This window comes from Neofelis nebulosa, chromosome 6 (assembly GCF_028018385.1).
Source record: "Neofelis nebulosa isolate mNeoNeb1 chromosome 6, mNeoNeb1.pri, whole genome shotgun sequence".
In the NCBI taxonomy this organism is placed as follows: Eukaryota; Metazoa; Chordata; class Mammalia; order Carnivora; family Felidae; genus Neofelis; species Neofelis nebulosa.
Window position 1 is genome coordinate 69,352,150 of NC_080787.1, and position 15,871 is coordinate 69,368,020.

General features: G+C 36.0%; 1 protein-coding gene across 3 annotated transcripts in view; it reads left to right on the forward strand.

Annotated features, from left to right (window-relative positions):
• KCNQ5 (potassium voltage-gated channel subfamily Q member 5) overlaps positions 1-15,871 on the forward strand; it is a 519,096-nt gene that overhangs the window by 93,714 nt on the left and 409,511 nt on the right. The window lies entirely within an intron of this gene.

Sequence of the window (15,871 nt, forward strand, 5' to 3'; positions counted from 1 at the left end):
GGTGGCCCAGTGGGCCCTTTGTGGGTAGCTCTTCTAGGTTCGTCTCTTGTCTCTCTGGTTACTCCCTTCCTTCCTTGAACAATTCCTCAGGGTTTGGGCAGCACAGTGTTACTCGGTCAGCATCATCTCCAGAACCTTCTAGTGTCGGCAGCAGTTCTCCAGGCCTCTCCCAAGGCACTTCCTTAAGGACTGACACCCTCATCTTGGGCCCTGCTGGCTTTATGACATACGACCAGGATCTTTCACCCTTGTCCCAGACTACTGAAGGATGTAGCAAGAATCTCCTCTCTCTCTTAATTCCCATCCTTCCTATGCCTGATGTATAAGTAAAGCCTGGTGGTGACTCAGTAAATGTTGAGTCAGTGTTAGAGATTTGATCCAAATCCATGTATTTGTCTGGCATCCAAGGCAGCACTCATTATCATTCCACCATTTGGTCTCTGGAGTGTCCTTTGCCCCATACCAAGGAGCTTCAAAACCTGTGCTTTTGAGTCATTGTGTCAGCTTTTTATAATCTTACTATTTTCTCCATTGCTTTTTACTTCTATAAAAGTGAGTGCACAGCTCACTTAACCTTCTGGTAGGTTTGCTGCTTTTAATCTGTCATGGAATGGATGCTTTTTCATATTTTACCTAAAATGAGAGATGACAAGACTCCTAGGGCAGGACTCCTCTGCATTCACTTAAGTTTTTGAATCTAACAAATTAATTGTTGTCTGTTCCAAGAAGTTTTTTTTTTTTGCTTCCTCCTTTACTCTCAACTATATCATATTATTCATGTTGCTGTATTCTTGGAATAAGTGGTAAAGGATATTTTCTTTTCCCTTTGTTCCCACAGATTCTAGGCAAGTTTTGAGCATGCAATTTTCTTCAATTTCTTTCTTATTTAGTCACTTTTCAGCAAAAGAGGTTTCTGCTAATACGTGCAAGTCCCTTTTCAAGGAAACCATGATCAAATCAGTGTGGAGTGATATGTGATGTTTGATGTGACTCATAAGTGCTATAATCATGAAACTCCTGGAAGTTTGAAACAGTGAGGGTCTTAGAGATTATTTTGTCTGGTCCTTTTATTTTCAGGTCAGGAAAATGTAGACCATGAAGATGAAGGGCTATGTTCAAGATCCCAGAGATAGTGCTCCGAGAGCCAGGATAAAACCCCAGCCTCTGCTTCTTAGTTCATTGCCTCTCTCTCTCTCTCTCTCTCTCTCTCTCTTTCTCTCTCTCTCTCTCTCTCTCTCTCTCCACTCTTATTTCTTCTCCTTCCTAGAGAGAATCAAGTATATCTATTAAATGATTATACAACTCATATTTAAATTTATGAGTACAGTAGTTACTATCCTTTGGGTTAGCATCCTGCAGAGGAGAAAGCCACAAAGTAAGAAGTGTATAAATTTAGAAGCCAGAAAGACAATGACCAAATACCAGGTCTGTCATTTTCTGGCTGTAATATTGGACAATCTGTTTAATTCCCCTAAACTTCAATTTTCTCATCCAAAAAATGGTTATAATAACAACCATGGAGTGAGAGTTAAATGAATTGAGTTAAATAGTGCTGAGAACAATGCCCGGCCTACAGTAATGTGTCCAATAAGAGAGATGCACAATTATCATATGCCTTCTTCTCCTTTATATAAAGCAAGGAGATTTTCTCCCTTTATACTTAAAATAGTGACTTTTTGTTGTATTAAGGTTACTTTAGATTTTTGGTAAGTCCTACAAACAAGTTTGTAAATAGGTTTAAGTATGCATTTGATTTTCATGGTTTGTTTTTCTTTAATCCAGATCTGATTCTCTGCATGGAGTGGCAAAGAAGTGAGTGTGTACTTACAAAGGATATTTAAGTGTCATAGACCAGCATTTCTCAAAGCACGATCTTAGAACACCTGCATAAGAATCACTTGGGTGGTCATTTGAAAAAAGGAAGATTCCTGGACTCCACAACAGACCCAATGAATGAGAATCTCTAATGATGAAGGGGTCCAGGAATCTGTTTTATGACAAGCTAAGTATGATTTTTATACACTCTTAACTATTGAGAACCACTGCTATAGATGAATCATCCTAAATGTCAGATTAGTCAACCTAAAATATTACTTTTAATTTCCTTGTTTAAATAATCTTTAGTAGTTCTTGGTACTCTCCAGTTTGGCAAGGAGGGCCATCAGGTTGTGTGAACTTGCCTATTTAGTCTTGTGATAGGCTGAAAAACGTCTTCCAAAAGATGTCCATGTCCTAATATCTAGAATCTAGAAGTAGAGTACCTTAGAATATGGCAAAGGGACTTTGCAGATGTACTTAAATTAAGGATTGTGCAGTGGACATTATCCTGGCTATTGAGGTGAGCCCATGTAATCACAATGGTCTTTATAAGAGAGGCAGGAGTATCAGTTAATATGTGAAGATAGAAGCAGGAGATTAAAGTGATGGCAGGGAGGGGTACTGAGCCAAGGAAGGCATGCAACTGCTAGTAGCTGAGAAAGAAAATTAAACAAATTCTCCCCTCACAGCCTCCAGAAGGAACCAGCCTTGCTGACACCTTGACTTCAGCCCAGTGAGAGTGATTTTGGACTTACAATCTTAGAACCATAAGATACTAGATATGTGCTATTTTAATCCAATCTACTTGTGGTAATTTCTTGCAGCAGCAATAGAAAACGAATACCTTTGTTTTCTCCAAGTACTCATCTTTTCTAGTCTTTGGCTCCTCTCTTGGTGGTCCTTGCCCTCTCCCTGAACATAGTCTTATGCTTTCTCATCTCTGAGCTGTGCTCAGTTGCCACCTGGCATGTTCTTTTTTGTTGTTGGTGTTCTCCTTCTGTCTGTTATTTGACCACTTTTTCAAAGATCCTTTCTCCTATTTGCATAAAAACCTTCCTTGATCCTCCCAGCCAGGAGTGATTTTCCCTTCTCTGACGTTCTAAGGCAATCAGGACCTGTGCAATTTATTGTGCACCCGATAATGAAAGCCTGCATCCAGGAATGGGTAAGCACAAAATCTCTCAAATCAGAACTCCTAGATGTAAATCCTGATTCTACCACAACTACCTTAGAGAAGTTTCTTAAGCCCTCTAAGTCTCAGTGTCTATTTCTGTCAACCTCATAGGATCATGAAGTCTAGAGATGCTTCACATAAAAGTGAATTGGCATGGTAGCTAAATCAGAGTAATGACTTTTAAATGTGTTGGTGATAATATGAAGTATCGTTCAGTATATCTCTGATTATCATCTTGAAGGGCTATTCAACCACACTGTTTAAATTTTAATGTGCTTGTGGTTTGTTTCTGTATCTGTTAACTCTATGGAAATAAGCATGATAATAAAACAACAGTAACAATAATAGCAAAGTGAAATAATGAAAGGAGCATGATTTTGGAAGACTTTGTTTTAGTTCTGGCTTCACAATTTATTGGCTGTCTTCAAAGAAAGTGAGTTTCTTCAAAAAAAAAAAAGAAGTTGAGTGTCTTCTTCTGTAAAATGGGAATAATAATGGTATTTACCTCTTAAAATTGATTTTGGGATTAAGTCAAATGATCAATTTAAATCTTAGCACCTAGAAGATGGTAAGAGTTGAATACATGTTAACCATTGTTAATGGGAATCAGTTATTCAATTTTCTTTTTACTTGTCTTTATTCTGTTATTAATCTTGATATTCCTGGTACTTTATATATGGCAATAATAAGATAAATGGGAGGAAGAAAATTGGGTATATGTCTAATATACGGTGCTTTGCTATCAGATGTGTTACAGACTATGAGTCCCACAAGCTTTTAGGGCTTGCTGTTGGTGCAATACTCAAATGACAAAAGTGTGCGAGAAACACAAAACTTGGCTACTTTCTTTCCTCCCTCCCTCCTTACCTCGCTCTCTCCCTCTCTCCCTTTCTTCTTTCCTTCCTCTCTTTCATCTCAGGTGATTGTATGAATAGTTTGGTATTTTAAATACTTTGAATACATTAGATTTTGGAACCATTTTTGCAAGAAAAAAAAAAAAAACCGTGATTCAGTACATTGCCATTCATCATTACCTTCCCTTTACAACCTTTCATGCTATTTTAGTACAGACGAGAGCTCTCCTTATCCCAGCTAATTTGAATTCATTTTTCAAATGAGAGTTCATGAGCGACTATGCTAAAATTAAGATCTATTACATCTTCTGCACTTCCTTTGTCTGCTAATGTTATAAAATTTTTAAGTAATTGGGTTTCTTTTGACATGATTTCTTATTTAGAAACTCAGGCTTATTTGCGTCTTTTATCTATACATGTTGATATATTTCATATAGATATTTTCTCCCTGGTTGTCCTCTAATTATTTTAGAGAGACTTGGAATTACTCGCTTTTATTTAAGCCTTATAAAATAGCTTCATATCACTAAGGAAATATGATACAAGAATGCTAGGAAAATTTGGTAGTAAATGCTTTTGCCATTCATTAAAAGCAAGAAAGGAAAATGAAACTAATTCCTATAAAAAAAAGTGTACTGAAATGTACTAAATAGATGACTCAGAATTCACCCTTTGTCATTTATTATTTTTAAAGCAAGGAAAGATTACCTCCTCTTATTCCTTTGGCCACTTTTATTCAAAGACTTAATTTTGTAATTTAAGGGATCAAATTTAAAAGACAATTGGGAATATCCCTCATCCTGTGGGATAGTCTCTTTTTTGTGTATTCTTCCTAGAATATAAAATGGCAGTCACAGTAGTTACAGGCCCTCCCTGGAAACCTTTCTTAGTGACCTAGTGCCTTGGAAAATCATTCATTTTGCCTTAAGGAGACACTAACTCTAGACTTAGACACACACACACACACACACAGTAAGTGAATTTAAAATGAGAAATGGAGACTTCATCTGACAAAATAGAAAGTGTTTGCCCTGTTGAGAGATTTATAGCCCCGTGTTCTCTTTGACCACAGTGCACGAGTGCCATAGCGGAGAATTAAGAGGCGGTGCCGAATGAAAACCATACTACTTTACAGACTTGGTGAGAGTGATTTTACCCACGAATAAGCAACAGTTCATGCTTGTGCAAAATGTCCATCTGTGCCCTCTCTTTATGGGTCTCTCTCATTAAAAAGAGGTATTTGAAGCCAAATAGAAAATATATTGTTTAATTTACCATAGATTTCAGAGCAGAAATACAAGTTATGTTTTACCTTATAACATGGTTACATTTAACAAATTTAAACAACTCAATATAATCCTAATGTATTAGTTCATCCATTATGAAGTTAACAACTTATCTTAAAGAATGTTATTTTTTCAATTTTTTGGGTTTTTAAATTTTTTTTAATTTATTTAAAATTTTAAAATATTATTTATTGTCAAATTGGCTTACATACAGTCTTAAAGAATGTTGAAATTGATGTCTTAAGTATTAAAATAAGGATGAATTTTTACTTAAAAAATTTTCCCTGCTTTTCCCCTAAACACAGTTTGTTTTTAAAATTCATGTAATAGAATCTAAATCATAGCAGAAAGAAAGAAAGAAAGAAAGAAAGAAAGAAAGAAAGAAAGAAAGAAAGAAAGAAAGAAAGAAAGAAAGAAGAGAGAAGAAAGAAAAAATAAAAGAACAGAAAAAAATAGCTAGTAGGGGAACCATGGTATCTTCTCAAATAGTCTTTTTAATGCAATATGAATTATATTGTAACCTAGTTGGTGACAAAATAACACTGAATTATAATCAACTCTTAATATTTAAATATATATTCCAAAAATGTATAAAATCAATATATTTAATGAAGTTCAAGTAGCAATCATTTTTCCTATGTTTCCCAAAAAATGAATTGATCATATCGATTGCTGGATGGGGGTAGTGGGGATGTCACTGATTAATTTAAGTAGTAAAAGTAGTATATACTTTTGACTAAAGTCAAGTGGACTTGACTTTAATAAGTGTAGTAGGAAAAAATAATTTCTATAAGAATCATTTTTAATTACCAAATATAGTATAACCTGGTTATTTTTATTCTTAGGAAGAATCCCATTTTAGACTATAATATTTAAATTTTACAGTGAAAATAATTTATATACTCAGATATAATTTATCAGACAGTTTATTATGTAAGAAAAATGAATATGTCATTGTCATCTCTTTCTAAGTACAGTTTCCAAAAATGCCCTATTTCCAAAGTAATTTGTAAAGGGATCCATTGTATATAAAAGTTCTCATCTTACATAACCTAAAAAAATATTAACTTTGGTAAAGAAGAAGTTTTTTACTTAATAACATTATCCCTTAAATTTATCGGAGAAAAAGCATTTACAAACTGTGGATAAAACTTGTTTTTTAATATTGTCAGTTTCTCACAACAAATGACTTCTTCTTTTCATAAATTTCATTCTTAAAATTAAACAGGGCACTTTTTAAATTTCTTGTCAAAGGTGATTGGTCAATGTAGGAGTTGCAAATAAGGGGAGCTGGTAGGGTGATTAGAAAGCAATGAAAAATAGATTATGAAATGTTATTCAATGCAAATATATATTAATATTATAATATATATTGTTAAATATAAAATATATAAAATAAATACATATATATATATATATATATATATATATATATATATATATATGTAATATACTCTTTTCAATTCTATCTTGTGGTTAAAGGAAAGAAAACCAGCAAGGAATAAAATTAAGAGACTGTTATAGACTGTGTTTTCCCAAAATACATATGTTGAAATCCTTACCCCCAGTGTGGTGATATTAGGAGGTGGGGCTTTTGGGAGGTCATCAAGTTATGTAGGTGGAGTACTCTTGAATGGAATCAGTGCACTTATAAGAAGAGACATAAGAGTTCACTCTGGCTCTTTGCTGTCCATCATATGAGGATACAATGAGAAGATGGCTGTCTATGAACAAGGAAACAGCCCCTCTGGATGTCCTAGCACCTTGATCTTAGACCTGCAGCCTCCAAAACTGCAAGAAATAAGTATCTGACATGTAAGCCACCCAGTTTATGATAATTTGTAATAGCAGCCCTACCTAAGATAGAGGAAGGGAGACTAAAGGCAGAATTAAGGCCTTAAGTTCTGTGGCATGTTGATTAAAGGTAAGCTGTTCAGATCATACTTACTCATGGCATGCAGGAAAAGTAATTTCTTTTCAAAATATTAATCAGCTGGCTAGCTACTATAACAATTCAGTCCTTACACATGGAAAAGCTTTCTTGAAATGGAGCTGTTTTAACTATCATTGTTTAACTGTGATAGATCATATGCTGATTGGAACACAGCAGGATCTTAGTATTACCTGCCAAGGGGCGGCAGGGATGAGCCATTAACTGTTCTGAGCAGTAACATCTCACATAGAGTCAGTTTTAGCTCATGGGCTGGAGATTTCTACTTTTTATTTTGATCAAGATTTATGGGAAAACATTAAGCCCATCTCTGAGGTAATGATTTCCAGTTTTTGTTTAAGATTTTCATTGTATAGGGGCGCCTGGGTGGCTCAGTCGGTTAAGCGTCCGACTTCAGCTCAGGTCATGATCTCGCGGTCTGTGAGTTCAAGCCCCGCATCGGGCTCTGTGCTGACAGCTCAGAGCCTGGAGCCTGTTTTGGATTCTGTGTCTCCCTCTCTCTCTGACCCTCCCCCGTTCATGCTCTGTCTCTCTCTGTCTCAAAAATAAATAAATGTTAAAAAAAAAGAAAAGAAAAGAAAAGAAAAGAAAAGAAAAGAAAAGAAAAGAAAAGATTTTCATTGTATACTACCCAAACATTATTCTTAATATTAAATAAAAATATTTTTACATGTAAATTCAATGCATTTAGGTACTCAGTGCCACCTCCCTCTCAGAGACTCCCTATTGTTTTCTGTGAAGCAGCCACTTGATTTCACAATTTTTCTGGATCTTTTTGGACTTTTGTAGACATGTACCAAATAGCAATGACTTCCTAACAGTTGCCCTTGAAATAAGTTGGAATCAATTTCTAGCAACTTTTATTCCCTCAGTAATTCTTCATACTCCTAGATTGGTATTAATTAGATATTAGCTGTTACCACAATAATACTGGATAATAGATTATCTAATCCCCAGGAGCATTCAGGAAGCATTTATTTCTTTCTCACACATCGGTTGGGGCCGGTTCAAATTTTGCTGTTATAAACTGCCCTTAACTAGGCTTGGCTTTCAGTTGCATGTTTGATTTAGGTCAATTGTATCTTTCTTCCATCTTCCTTGGATCAGAAGCTATGTGAGGCATTGTCTTCTTATGGTAAAAGGCAGCACAAATGTGCCAAAGCCCAACAAGCCAAGAACATTTTAACCCCGTACTTATGTACTTCCACTAACATTCTGCTTGTCAAAGCAAATCACATTGCCAAGCCTAACACCAAAGAGGAAAGAAAATATGCTTTGATTCTAGTGGGAGGTTCTGCACAATCGCATGGCATATGGCATAGCTATGGGGAAAAGTTGGGAATTGGTAATAATGATGCAGTTCGCCATGCTTTACATTCTAGATCACAATTACGTGCCTTCCACACACAAAATACCTTCATTCTAATAATCTCCTTTCCCCAAACATCCCAGAATTATCATTAATTTATGGAGTCAGGTTCAAAGTTCAGGATTTTATGATTTATATCAGTTCTAGATGCAGCTTCTCCTCATCTGAAGGCTTGTGAATTTCAAAGACAAATTGTCTAATCCTCCCCCATAAGAAACATTCTCCCAACACAAAATTATGAAATGGGGACAGGATAGCCACAATGAACAGTCCATTCAAAAAAAGTGACAGTGAGAGGCACATTGTCATCACTGGTCCATAGTAATTCTGAAATCCCACTGGACAAATGTTGCCAGGTCTCCCTACCCTGGAGGAAGGGAATATCTCTTGATTAGGTACTGATTCTGCTCCCTGGGAATTAGCTAAGTAGGAAAGGATGTTGTATCAACTTTTGCCTTGTTGAATGTATTCAGAAGCATCAAGATCTTTGAGACAAGGAAAGAAAACACTCCTTTTTTCAATTTATTTTTGGCATTTTTTATACTTCTTTAATATGATATCTTCTAGGACGTAATCACACAGGTCTCCAGATTTGTAAAGGTCTCAATGTTATGTATACATATTCTTTCCTTTACTTTATGAAAAAAATATTTGGTTAATTTTTTGACTACGTAATATATTTTAATCGCCCAAATATCAAAAAGTATAAAAGATATAAAGTGAACCTCCCAATATCAAAAAGTATATGAAGATATATAGAGTGAACATTTTCATCTCTTTCTTTTACACAGAATTGTAGTATAACAAAAATATTATACAATAGTCTTTTTTTCACTTAACATATCTCACAGATTTTTCCGTATCAGTGCAGAAAGTGCTCCCTCATTCTTTAGAGCTATGTATTACTTCATTTAATGGATATACCATAGTTTTTTTAGCCAGAAGTTTTTTTTAAACGTTTATTTATTTTTGAGAGACAGAGAGAGACAGAGTGCTAATGGGGGGAGGGACAGAGAGAGAGGGAAGCACAGAATCCAAAGCAGGCTCCAGGCTCTGAGCTGTCAGCACAGAGCCCGATGCAGGGCTTGAACCCACAAACCATGAGATCATGACCTGAGCTGAAGTCAGACACTTAACTGACTGAGCCACCCAGATGCCTCTACCGTAGTTTTTAATTAGTCCTCCATCAAAAACAGTTGTGGTGTTCCAAATATTTTGCTGTTACAGATAATGTTGCAATATATAATCTTGTATGCCTGTCTTTATGCACACTGGTTAGTATATTTGTAGGGGAAAAAAAACCCAAAAGTGGAAATGTTGAGTCAAAGAGTTTATGAGTATGTAATTTTGAAAGAAACTACCAAATTGTCTTTCGTGGAATTTCTAACAATATTACTCCCACTAACAGTACAGAGAAGGCCTCTTTATCTATAGCCCTGTCAGCAGTATGTTAGCAGATTCTTGGAATTTGGCCAATTTCCTAAATGAAAAATGAAGTTGCATTTCTTATATTATGAATGAGGGAGAACAGATTTCATATATTTAGGAGCTATTTGTATTTTTTAAAATTTATATTACCTGTTCTTAGACTGGGACCAAGTTTCATTGGGTTGTTGGATTTTGTCTTATTGCCTTAAACAGATCTTGAGTAAATGAGTATTTTGTAGGAGCTGCATGTATGCCAAGGAAATTAGTCCTTTTTAGGTTATTTGAATTGTAAATATTTTTTCACATTTATTGACTTTGTAGTTTTTAAAAAACTATTTAGAAATTTGTTTTTCTTTAGTGTATGGCCTAATTTATCAATTTTTCTTTTATGTCTTCTACATTTTGTATAACAGAAAAGCCTTTCTCTAAGGTTATAAAAAGAATTCTCATATACTTTTCTTCTAGTACTTTTACTATTTTGTTTTATTACATTTAGTCGGATCCTTTAAAAAAATTTCTAGTGTATGTGTAGGATAGAAATCCAATTTTTTATCTATCTGGCCGCCCAGTTGTCTCAATACCACTTACTGTGTAGTCCATCTCTTCTCCATGAGTATGAAATGCCACTTTTATCATATACCAAGATTCTGGTTTTTGGTATCTATTTCTGAACCTTATTTTTTCCCCTGAAGCTTACAACTCTATTCATGTAATAGTTTCGTATTGGTTTCATTACTAAGGCTTTAGGATGTTTTATATGGTAGAATTACTTATTCCTCATTTTTGTTTCTAGAATTTTCCTGGATGTTCTTGTTTATTTTTCTATATAAACCTTAGAATAACTGTATTTCATTCCGAAGGGGAAAAAAAAAAATACTGACTTCTTTCGGATGCCGTTACATTTACAAATTAGCTTTGAGAAGAAGAGTATGTTTATGGTGAGTTTCCTATCCAAGAACATGTATGTGTTTCTATTTGTTCAGGTTGTCTTTTATGTCTTTTAGAAGCGTTTTCAAATCCTTCATGTGGTTTGAATACATTTCTGATTAAGTACTTTTCTTTTTAATTCTATGTATGGCTTAACATATGTGATGCTGAGAAGGAAGGGCTTGCTAGCTGTTTTTAATCATAGCTCTACATCTAGATTCCTGCTGGATTAGAAGAAACAGATAATGTAGTAAGAAGGCAGATGAAACTTTTAAGTGCAAATAAGGGGACAGGTGGGAGGTGTAGCATACCTGGTGCTAACTAGCTTTTGTCATCCTGTCCAATGAAAGCCACCAGCTTTGTCTGGAACACACAACATGGGAAAAGCAAAATGTATTTAGAAAGGCCACAGAAGGCAGAACAGTTGTCATTTAGAAGTAGATCTAAGAATTTTATCAATTAAACTTGGCTGCATATAATCGCTCTCCCAAACAACAATGACTTCAAACTAGATAAAAGTTTATTTTTTCTCTCCTATACGTGAGTTCTGGGTGTTGACACTCCAGCTTCGGTGTGGTAATTTCATAAACACCAGTGATCCAGTCTTCTTGTTTCTTTTTCCACTACTATCTTTAGTGGGTGGTTTCCATCTTCAAGTTTGCCTCGTGGTTCAAGATGGCTGATGAAGCTCTCACCAATATGCACATTTCAGGGATGAGAACAAAGAATGAGGAGAAGGGCAAAAAATGTACACCACCAAGCTAAGCCAACTGTCTTCCACAGCCTCACTTTTTTAACCTCCCGCTCCTTATCTGGGCAAGGGGATGCTCCCAAGTAGAGATTCTGCTACTAAGAGAGAAAGGAAAAATTGATTTCAGGAAGGCAACCTTCAATCCCTGCCACAATGAGAGCATTTTTTTCATTTTCTCCTCAAAGTGCAGTGAGAAAGGAGAAGGAAAATACCAACAAGAAAATAGGAGAGCGAATAAAGTGAATGCAGTTTGATTATTTTTTAGATTTTAGAATCATTTAAAACAATCTAGTGTTCAGCAAAATCTGAGCTGGAAATCACTGCTTTGGTTTTTTTAGTTTTCCTTCTTCTTCTTTTTTTTTGGTTTTTGTTTTTGTTTAAATTCCAGTTAGTTAACGTACAGGGTAACAGTTTCGGGAGTACAATATATGTAAGTGATTCATCACTTACATACAATACCCAGTACTCATCACAAGTGCCCTCCTTAAAACCCATCATCATTTAGCCCATCCCCCTCCCCACCTCCCCTCCAGCAACCCTGGGTTTGTTCTCTATAGTTAAGAGTCTGTTTTATAGTTTGCCTCCCCTTCTCTATCACTTGCTTTGTTTGGTTGGGTTGTTTTGTTTTGTTTTGGGTTTGGGTTTTTTTGGTTTTTTAGTTTTTAACTTTAAAATGTTTTCAAGGGGAATTGGGTCACATGTTCTCTTTTTCTTCTTTAGACTTAAGGAACCTCAGTAAGGAGTTAAAGCATAATCCCCAAAGGGCACAGTTTGTACAGGGCTCACAAAGATGATTAAGACACAGGCTCTGCCTTTGGATTCAAAGGGCTTCCATAAAATATAGATGATGTTTTTTTCTTTTTGGAAGCCACCAGACTGATCAGAGTTAGAAGCAGCTTCCTGAGGGGGCCTGAGGGAAAGCTTGGGTAGGTGTTAGAGGGTGTTTTTTCATCCTACGAGTCTTGTCTTAGAGCTATGAAAGAGAGAGACAGATGGGGGAGGGGGGCAGGAAAGGAGGAAGATGGAGAACATAAAATGTATTATCTACAATGTGGGTGAAAAAGCTTCAAATACTACCTTAGAGGGCAAAAGCAATCTGTCGATGCAAGAGGACTGAGGACACTGACCCTCTAAGTCCTTCACATTCAAAACAACTCTGGCACCTGAAGCTTCACTCACCTGGATGAGGAGTTCTGGGGCTGCTTTCAATTCTCAGAGGCTACATTCTGTTATAGAATTCAGATATTCTCATGTGTAATATAATTTTATTCCTTAAATGACTATAAATACACTAAAATGTTACATTAAACTTTAGGTTCTCAACTGTAGCCTTTTAAGATTTTTCAGTATATTCAAAACAGTATGCAAATAAAGTGATAAGGTTTTCAATTCACTTATTCCTTAGAATATCTACCTTTTCTTCCCTTTTTTTCCTTTTTGCTGTTAAATTGCATTTGTTATATTACTTTCCATGGTAAACTACAAGAACTTGCATGGTAGCATGGAAAACATATTTTTAAAAGGAATTAGGGCAACCAAGATGTCTTGCAGTAGGTGAGTAGATAATGGTAGTACATGCAGACACTGGAATGTTACTCACTGTTAAAAAGAAATGAGCTATCAAGCCATACAAAGACATGGAGGAGCGTTAAGTGCATATTACTAGGTGAAAAAAGCCAATCTGAAAAGACTACATACAATATGATTCCGATTATATGATACTTTGGAAAAGGCAAAACTGTGGAGACACCAAAAAGATCAGTGGTTACTGGGGATTGCAGGAAGGAAAGGACAAATAGAGCAAAGGATTTTTAGAGCAGTGAAACTTCTATATGTTACTGTAATGACGGATACATGACATTATGCATTTATCAAAACCTATTGAATGTACAACACCAAGAGTGAACTTTAATGTAAACTGTGGGCTTCTGGTGATAATGATGTGTCCGTTCTATCAATTGTAACAAATGTACCACTGTGGTGGGGGAAGTTAACAGTGTGGGAGGCTGTACAAGTGTGGAGCAAAGCCTATATGGGAAATCTCTACTTTCTGCTCAATTTTGATGTGGACCTAAAACTGTTCTAAAGAATAAAGTCTATTTGAAATATTTAAAAAAGAAATTAGGGATTAATATAAGAATTGCAATCAGGGATAATTGTAGGGAATTCTAGAAATCATTGGGTAATTCCATGGAGTAACTGCTGAAAAAGCCTGACACTAATGCTCCATCTGAAGGATTGAAGCCACCATTTGTGATGTGTTATATGGGACTGATAAATAAGACACAAGAGGAAAAAAAACGTAAACTTTACCACATCCTGTTCTATCAGTGGCCTTGCCACAGCTCATTTTGGTTTTACTCTGCTGAGTGCCTGTTGCTTCTGAACTTTCATTTCCTAACAGAAACTCTGAGCCTTTGCTGCTTTACTAAATTTCATTTTTAAACATACTCTTTCTTAGGAATATTAACATAGACACCTCTCTTACAAACACAACATTTAAGGAAAATCAGACTACGGGCACCTGGGTTGCTCAATCAATTAAGTGTCCGACTTTGGCTCAGGTTATGATCTTACCGTTCATGAGTTTGAGCCCCACGTCGGGCTCTGCTTCCAAGTCTGTGTCTCCCTCTCTCTCTGCCCCTCTCCCACTCGTGCTCTGTCTCTCTCTCTCTCTCTCTCTCTCAAAAATAAACTTTAAAAATAAAAAAAGAACATCATAGCCCCCTAAATAATTTGTTTCTCTGTCAGAGAAGGCAACAGAGCTACAGATGGTATGTTCAGTGAGCCGAGAACTTAGGGCTGAGAAGCTATTAATTCTTACAGCAGCTCTTCTACTAATGATTTTATGGTCCCCGGAATTGATGTCATTCAGAGTCTGCTTCATACACTATAAATCTATAAAATGAGAAAAATAAAATTAGCTCTTGTATTTTAAGAGTACTTACAGCACTATAAGCCTAAGCTATTGTATTAGTAATCTATTGCAATGTAACAAATTACCACAAATGTAGTGACTCAAAACAACATAAATTTATTGTTTCACAGTTTCTTTGGGTGAGGTGTTAGGCACAACTTATCTGGATTCTCTGCTCTGGGTCTCACCTGATTGAAATCCAGATATGGGCCACCAAAATACTGAAGTACTTACCAAAGAAATAATTTTTCTAAATTTTTATTAAGTAGTCCTTCTCAATAAGTTTTGATGTCTTCCCTGGATACAGTAGCATCTGCAGAGAGCCACCCTAGATTTTTCATTCCAATTATCTTCAGTTTAGAAATGTCTATTGAGTACCTCTTAGTTGTCAGTTCAAGGTATTAGAAATACTAGACAAATAAGAGGACCTTATCTTAGGAAATGAATGACCTAGTAGTGAAACAAATTGGGGAAGGATGTTGAGGGAGATCAGGCCTGAATCATTTTGAGAAGAGGAAAGAAACTTAGAGTAACTGCCAAGATCAATTGTCTTGATCCTACAACTAGTGAGTAACTGGAAATTCTCTGCAAATGATAAATTTGTCATGGGCAGCTGTTGCAGTCTATGAAGTAGAGTCTATGAATCAGTCTGCAGAGGTCATCTGAGTTGATGAGGACCGTTACAAGCCTTAAAGGCTAAAAATGATATTCTCAATGAAACACCAAGTATAAGCAACAGTTTTATGATAGTGTTGGTAGTTGGGAAGATACAGCCTTGTTCACCTAGCCGATAAGGGAGATGAAATTCTGAGAGAGGATCAAAGGGCAGGTGAAGACTTTTCCAAACATAATTATGCAAAGGAAGTAAAGATTCTAGGAGGTAGAATTGTATGTTGAAAGATTCAAGAAGCTACTGGTGCCATCTTATATCTTGAACTCCAGGTAGAACCCCAGAGATTGTAGCTGCTAACTCTTGTCAGCTCTGTGTCCTTGTCCAGTCCTTTCCCGTTTCCTCTAATTGTGAATTAATTCATGCTGGAATTATCTTTCAGGAGGGGGACCTAGGAATTGTTCCAGGATTTTTGGTGATGATGGAGGTCATGTTCCAGGGCTTGTAGTATAATTAAACTTGTACCTAAAGTAACATTAAAGGACTTTCTCTTTAGAATGGCGAGGATGACATTTGTCATCTATAAGTTACGGAAGAGAGTCTCTGATGGGAGTTTGGGCGGAGGCAGTGGTGTGCTTGTCTTTTCCCTGAGGGTGGGAAATAAGAGTCCAGATGTTCAGGAAGGTTGAGTTGGCAATGAGTTGAACCTTGCCTGGCTTAAACTGGGATGTAAGATTGTCCAGTAAATGGGTTCTCAAAGGGAGCTCCGTGGTTAAGGTCTTAAAA